This window comes from Pan paniscus, chromosome 16 (assembly GCF_029289425.2).
Source record: "Pan paniscus chromosome 16, NHGRI_mPanPan1-v2.0_pri, whole genome shotgun sequence".
In the NCBI taxonomy this organism is placed as follows: domain Eukaryota; kingdom Metazoa; phylum Chordata; class Mammalia; order Primates; family Hominidae; genus Pan; species Pan paniscus.
This window is the reverse complement of record NC_073265.2, coordinates 13,148,094-13,156,570: the sequence shown is the minus strand read 5'-3', so window position 1 is coordinate 13,156,570 and position 8,477 is coordinate 13,148,094.

The following is an 8,477-nucleotide window of genomic DNA, read 5'->3' as shown; positions in this document are numbered from 1 at the left end:
CTGCCTTCATTTCGTTATGCAACTAGTAGTCATTCAGGAGCAGGTTGTTCAGTTTCCATGTAGTTGAGCGGTTTTGAGTGAGATTCTTAATCCTGAGTTCTAGTTTGATTGCACTGTGGTCTGAGAGATAGTTTGTTATCATTTCCGTTCTTTTACATTTGCTGAGGAGAGCTTTACTTCCAAGTATGTGGTCAATTTTGGAATAGATGTGGTGTGGTGCTGAAAAAAATGTATATTCTGTTGATTTGGGGTGGAGAGTTCTGTAGATGTCTATTAGGTCCGCTTGATGCAGAGCTGAGTTCAATTCCTGGGTATCCTTGTTGACTTTCTGTCTCATTGATCTGTCTAATTTTGACAGTGGGGTGTTAAAGTGTCCAATTATTAATGTGTGGGAGTCTAAGTCTCTTTGTAGGTCACTCAGGACTTGCTTTATGAATCTTGGTGCTCCTGTATTGGGTGCATATATATTTATATAACTAATATGACGAGAATGTGGCTTATGTTTTTATCTTTGCAAGATTTAGGAACATTTAGTGCAAAGAGGAAGAATTTATAATCATGGGGAGCATGTATGATACTGGAGGGACACTTCTGACAAGGGGGAAATGGCATCACGAGATATGCTATGGTCATAGCTTTGTGGGAGCACAGCTAGCTATGATCTCCCTCATCAAACCCATTGGGCAGTGTTCAGTTACCAACATTGAGATAGAGCTCACCCACCCAGGACAGAAGAGAACATATACACTGCAGTCAGAAGCCACTGAGTAGGAAGCTCCTTTCAGATAGAGGCAAGGGATATTTGACTTTTTATCTCTAGTGTCTAGTGCAATGTCCAGAACACAACAGACATTCCATATGCACAGTCACATCCTATGTATCTGTATTTCTTTTCCAGCCAGGACTGGAGGTCCTAAGCTTCGTTAATATGGCGAGCCAGTGCCCACATGAACAGTAGCATCTTAGCACTGTCACCAAGACATCCATTTAAATGCTCCTATCTTAGCTAGTCAAAGTGTGGTCTATGAGTTTCCATTTTAATAAGATCCACGAGTGAATCTTGTGCATGTTACAGAGGAAGCACTGTCCTACATCATATGTGACAGGCTGTCATAGTCACCATCATCACGGGAATCTTCTGCATGTTACAGGGAAGCACTGTCCTACATCGTATGTGACAGGCTTTCATAGTCACCATCATCACGGGAATCTTGCGCATGTTACAGAGGAAGCAGTGGGGCCCTACATCATATGTGACAGGCTCTCATAGTCACCATCATCACGGGAATCTTGTGCATGTTACAGAGGAAGCACTGTCCTACATCATATGTGAAAGGCCCATAGTCACCATCATCATGGGAATCTTGCGCATGTTACAGAGGAAGCAGTGGGGCCCTACATCATATGTGACAGGCTCTCATAGTCACCATCATCACGGGAATCTTGTGCATGTTACAGAGGAAGCACTGTCCTACATCATATGTGAAAGGCCCATAGTCACCATCATCATGGGAATCTTGCGCATGTTACAGAGGAAGCAGTGGGGCCCTACATCATATGTGACAGGCTCTCATAGTCACCATCATCACGGGAATCTTGTGCATGTTACAGAGGAAGCACTGTCCTACATCATATGTGAAAGGCCCATAGTCACCATCATCATGGGAATCTTGCGCATGTTACAGGGAAGCACTGTCCTACATCGTATGTGACAGGCTTTCATAGTCACCGACATCACGGGAATCTTGCACATGTTACAGGGAAGCACTGGGGTCCTACATCATATGTGACAGGCTCTCATAGTCACCATCACCATGGGAAGCTGCATTTAGAGCATTTTAACTATATGGGCTCTGAAATCAGATGACTTAGGTTTAGACTTCCTTCTACTTCTTACTAAGCAGAGAACTCTGGGGTGAAAACTTTACGAGGCCCAGTTTTATCATGTGCAAATTGGAGGTATAGGGAAATTATAGCATTTTGCATGGAATATTGTTTTAAGTATAAAATGAAATAGTACATAGGAAGCTTCTGCCATACCTTAACTACACAATAAATATTAGTTAATATTAACTCATTTAATCCTAAGAAGAGGTCTATAAATTTGTACACAATAATTTTTTGTGGCTACTCAAATTTTCATAATTAATCTAGATTTAAAATCAAGGAATATTCTTACTTGTAGTTGGCAATCAATATGACATGCCAAAATTATATGTAAGTATTTTATTGTTGGTGAGGATATAAGAAATTTACCATCAAAAGAGAGACGATAATCTATGCTTGCAGACTCCGGAAAGCTGTCTCTCACATAAGAATTTGCAATTTCTGGGGGAAAAGAAAAAGTTGATTGTGCAAATAAAGATTACCATGGAGTCTTCTCTATAGCAACATCAAAAATGAAAGCTGATTCTCATCTTCCTAACAATCTGCAAAGACGAGTGAAACACAACCTACTGAGCATCAAGTTAAAGAAGGAGAGAATTTGAGTGGCACAGGAGGAAATCATGTCACCGCTAGCGAAATCAATATGACGAGTGCTCCTCTGCCCTCCTCCGAGGCTAAGGATGGGTTAAATATCAGTGGCTGACCTCAGGTAATGGAATGAGCAAAAAAGCTATAAAAATGCATGCATTACATAATTAAGAGCGTGGGAAGGGATTTTTTTAAAAAGGCAATTCCTACTTGGGTTCCTTCCTGTTCACCCCGTTGGCAAAGAAGCTAGTCTTGCCCTAGAATTCTGGGAATGGCTGCAGACAAAACAAACACTGAGCAGATGAAATTCCCAGTAATTTAAACAAAACTCATGATATCCTTGTGTACAAGATGGAAGAAGAGTGAACCAGATGACAGTATTTAGATGCAGTCATTCTTAACCCCCGTTGCTCTCCCAGTGGTCTAGCTGGGGTTTGTATAAAGTGGAATGGGAGGAATAGGGAAGGAGCCCCCACCTACCCTCTCTCCTTGTCCACTTGTCCTCCTTCACTAGTGGATAAAGTCCACGGGAACAGGCAAGTTATTTTAAATCTGTATCTTCTGTTGTCAAGATCTGTAATCAGTTCTGCTTGCTGGACTGGGGACAGGAACCAAGGGAACATGAGGGTGAACGGGTTGACATGGAGCCCAGGAACACACTGTGCCTACATGTAGAATGTTTGTGTCAGGAAAGCCAGTCAGCAGGCAGATGGTCTCAGATACCAAGCTAGTGTTGGGAAGCAAGATTCAGTCTCTTGAAGGTGGTGTTCCTCATCCTGTGGTTTGTATCACTTGCTTCAGAATGACCTGGAGTACTTGTTAAAATGCAAATTTTGAGCCCAATCCTAGACCTCCTAAGCCTGCATCTCTACGGATGGGTCTCAGTAGTCAATATTGGAAACGTGCAGGTCCCTAGGAGATGCTTATGCATATAGATTTGAACTGTTGTGTTTAAGGGTTAGGGAGCTGGCAAAAACAAGGAATAGACCAAGCCCTCGGGTGGGAAGGCTCCATAACCTTGGCACTGTTAGCATTCTGGGCAGAACAGGATTCTGCCACATGCTTCACAGCATCCCTAGCCTCTACTCTCTAAGACCGTATTCCAGTTGTGAAAACGAAAATGTCCCCTGGGAGGCAAAATAGTCACCAGTTGGGAACTGGAACCACTGCTTTGTGAGATCAGAGTGGTTACTTTGTTCCCAATCCAAGGATCAGAACACACGATGAGAGAAAGTCAAGCTATTGGAACTGGAGTGCCAAGTTGGAGCTAGACCTACAACAAAAGCTCCAAAAGCTCCTTTATAGAGCTGATCCCATGCCTCAGCTACCTAGCTTGTACAGATGCCATGTAACTCTAGATTTGGTGACAGAAGGAATTTAAAGGCTAGAACTAGATAGGGTCTTTCAGGTTAGGCCAGCACACAACGTGGAATTTTGACATCATCCAGATGCTTGAACCAACCTCAGTCCTGAGGCAGAATTTCCCGTGGCATCTGATACACAGCCTGGATTTGGAGCACTCACTGGGATTAGATGCCACGGGAATATTGTGTTTAGGAACTCTGAAAGAGGCTTCAACAAAGCAGACCTAAGCAACACGTAGCGTCTGAACTTCTTTATCAGCTTCCATTCCAGCCCATGAGGACAAAAGCATCACATACATATCCACTGTGACAAACCTGTCCTCAGTAGGGAGTTTCCCCAGTATTACTCTCCCCTCTGTTCTGAGCCTACTTGCTCCTTTGTAATGTTTCCACTTTCTGTCCCACTCCCTAATAGATGATTTGTCCTCTCTGCCCAGCCCCCTAGTTCTGATATTTGGATTGTCTGTGATCTGGATAGTACTTAGGAGGTAGAATCAAAGCCTTGTTGATTGGATTGGGAGTTTCTAACTTCCTATTAAAGGCACTGATTAAGCATCTATTGTATAAAGTAAAGTAAGATTATGATCCAGTAAGAAAGATTCCACAAGTAGCGCAGGAAGAATTGGTTTCTAGTACACTTCATGCTTCAGGACCAGAAATCCAGAAAAAAATTCTGTGGTACGTTAAGTGTTTACTGTAAGTTTCATTTCCATGTGAAAAACTGTAGTTAGCTAAAAAGTACATCCATGAAGAATCCTGATTAAACTTGTTTAATCCTGGTTAAACTAGCTACCAGCTAAACAATAAGTTCACAACAACTCAAGAACTCTGTAAAAGCATTTCTTCTGAATATTTTATTCAGAAAAAAAAACACAAAAAGACAAGGCAGAAACAAAAATCCCAGTCATTTGCAGTATCTGTCAGCTTTCAATTTGGTTCTCTTTTTTAAATAAAGAAAAATAGTAAAATTAATCTATGTAAAACATGTCATATATATTCAACTGCTACTAAATATAAAAAGCTTTAAAACTGTGTGTTCAATTTTGGTTAGTGTATTACCACAACACTTATATTAAAATATGTATACTTTTAAATTTGGTTTCTATAAAAAATGGATTCTAATCTTATAAAAGTTATTTCCTAATATTCAATAAATGTTGCCTAAGGGCTTTTTCAATCCAAATAGCAATTTTAATTATTCTGGAATTTAAGGGTGCTCTAAATTTCCATTTAACAGGGTGAGAATGCTGTATTATTACAAGTGAAAAAAGTTACAGGACATAGAACTTATTCCATTTTAGACTCCACATCCTGATTATATTTTATATCCTCTTCTTGATTTCTTACAACTAGATACATACTCATTTGCTCAGCTGGAAAAAGTTCTTAATGTTATTTACTGACTTTAGGTATGAACTCTACCAGCTAGTTAACAGGAAATATGTAATTAAACATTGCCTTTATCAAGTAATGTAAAAAAAGGGTAAGAGTAACTTTCCAACATAGGACTTGAATGAGCGGCTGGTGATTATCAAAATCTGGCACTTAATTGATTTATACTTATACACTCACAGCTAAACGTCTCTACCTGTTTTTCTATGTTGTAAATCTAGGACATCACTTATCTACATAGGAAAAGTAATAAATATTAATAATGTGCTATGATAAACATCCTGCACTCTTCCAAATCTTACAATAAAACTGCTTCAATTTCACTTGTTTAGCTTTTATACTTAGTTTTTTAGTTGATCTATGCTTATTTTAAGGAACCTGAACTACTCTAACAGAATCCACATAATTTTGATATTAGTCAAATTGCTTCTTTCTAACTCTGGTTCTAATAGTTATAAAAAGATAATGATAAATTTATGAAGTAGATACAGTCAAACCTGAATTTCTTAAAGTATATGCTTAGAATCGGTTATAATTTTTAGATATTCTTTCTTGAAAGTCTTTTCTCAAACTCATGATGTCCTCTCTAGGTAATATTGCCACACTCATAAATTAGAAATAAAGACAAAAATGTGAAAACTACAGTAATTTAAGAGAATGTAGGTTTTCTGTACGCCATTTCTATTGGCTACTGAAAATAGTGGAAATAAGTAAATAAATAGCTACCTGTCCAGAAGCGTCTCATGCAAAAATCCATCTTTCTGTGTCTTTTTAAGAATTTTACTGCTTCTTTACTTATTTTAAGTTTGTGGTCTTGGAAGCTCTGAAATTTCTTTCTGCAAAGAAAATGCCTTCATTGAAAAAACCTCAAACTCTGATTATACATATTTACTATTAAATTTATAAATACTGTTAATTTCTTTTTCACTTATTAAAAAAGTCTAATTGTAGGCCAGGCACAGTGGCTCATGCCTGCAATCCCAGCACTTTGGGAGGCCAAGGCAGGCAGATCACTTGAGGTCAGGAGTTCGAGAACAGCCTGGCCAATATGGTGAAACCCCGTCTCTACTAAAGATACAAAAATTAGCCGAGCGTAGTGGCGTGTGCCTGTAGTCCCAGCTACTCGGGAGGCTGAGGCAGGAGAATCACATGAACCTGGGAGGTGGAGGTTGCGATGAGCCGAGATCATGGCACTGCAGTCCAGTCTGGGGGACAGAGCGAGACTCCGTCTTGGGGGAGAAAAAAAAAGTCTAATTATATTTTTTTAAATAAGCTGGAGCTTTTGAACAACAAAGATGACCTTCATGGCCTCTCAAGAGGAGGGCCACTCATTGACTGGGTAGCACAAGGCCCCATTTCTATTAGGGCATGCTGGCTGGAGTCCCCTGTGTCCTGGCCATAGCACAGCCTTTGACTGGCATCACTCCCATTGTATGAATGAATAGAGAGATTGACTAACCCGACTGACTAGTTTTGGGAGCTGGTAGGATGATTAGGAAAACTGAACCCTCAAGAAAAGAAAAGCATTTAGCTCAGTGCTCTGTCCCAAAGGGTACATTGCGTTGCCTCTTCTTGTCCATCAGTTTTCATTTTTTCAGACGGGGTCTTGCTCTGTCACCCAGGCTGGAATGCAGTGGTGATCAGAGCTCACTGCAGCCTTGAACTCCTGGGCTCAAACAATCCTCCTGTCTCAGCCTCCCGAGTAGCTGGGCCTACATGCATGCACCACCATCCCCAGCTAATTAGGTAATTTATTTTGAAAGCACTTTGAGAAGCACTTCACTGTCAAATCTGTAGGTCTAAAAGGAAAAGCATACATACACATAATTGATTTCACATTGTGTTACATTTCCTTTGTCTTCTTCTGGAATGTCATCTTTTTTCTTGGTTTCTCTTTCAGCACAGGATCTAATCTAGATATCGGAAAAGAGAATCCAATGGGTTATATGTTTATCTTCCACCTTCCCCACTTTACGTATCACATAAGAACATTCGAGATGATTTCTTATGCAGAAGAAAAAATTAACTGAGCAACTATATTCAGAAAAAGACAGGTTCTGGCTATGTGTTTTTACTTCATATATATAATCTATATGAGTAAGTGCTATCACATGCTTCCTCCACAGCCCTTGTGTCAGAAACACTACAGACAAAATTATTTCAGAAACATTTTACACATCAGATCCTGTTAGGCAGTAAAGCAATCATTAACTAATTTAATTTTGTCCTCCAAGTCAATACACTAGGATCAAATTATCCCTAGTAGACAAGTGTTCATTTGATCAGATTGAAAGCTTAATAGCTATTTTAGATTGCACAGACTATTACCAAAGTATTAAAACTTTTAACATTATACAACTTGTTTTTAATTAATTGGAACCCACCTCTTTTACTAGCTTCTTATATCCTCCTAAGTTTGGATAGATGTTTACTATCACATGTCATAAGTTAATTGATCTGCATTCAACAATTAGGATCGCCCACAGAACAGGCAATTGGCAATGGTAAGGACTCATGTCTCCTAAGGGATCTCTGTGGCCAGAGTCTAGTTCCAGGGCTGCTTAGAAAGTGATGACAAATAACGTGTTTGTGCCAATGACATCTTTGTGACAGTTTTGATTAGAGGGGTCCCAGACCTGAAAACATTCCCTGCTAGGGCCTGTAGCACAATGCTACCTTTAGTAAGAGGGATCTGTGTTCTGGTAGATAAGGCAAGGTCATAAAGGTGAAGGGCTGACAGAGATTAGGAGAGCCTGCAATTAAATGGTACGAAAAGAGTCCTAAATAATCACTGTTCAGAGCTTCCAAGTACTTGACTAACCAAAGAGACCCAGAAAACTTTGTATTTCATCTGAAAATTGCTTTAAATAGTGAAAAATGCAATCTTTGTGTAAGTATCTTTGTATCTTTGTATAAGTGCAAAGCACTGCACATATATTTGCAATTGTTGCCTTCAATAACACTTTTGTGATGATATCCAGATGAAAAATAATTTGAACATGATACAATAAAATATAAATAAATAAAATTAAATGTAAGTCACAAACCCATCTGCATTTCCTCCATGACCTGTTTCCTGAGAAGCAATTGAAATGCTATGAAATACTGAGACTGGCCTCTGGAGTCAGCTGGGCCTGGGTACACATCCTGCCTTACCACACCTTGAAATCACTGTGATTTCCATGAACTGACTGACAAAAACCACGAGGATGTAAGGAGGGTCAGAGGCTGTCTTACTGTCTGTAA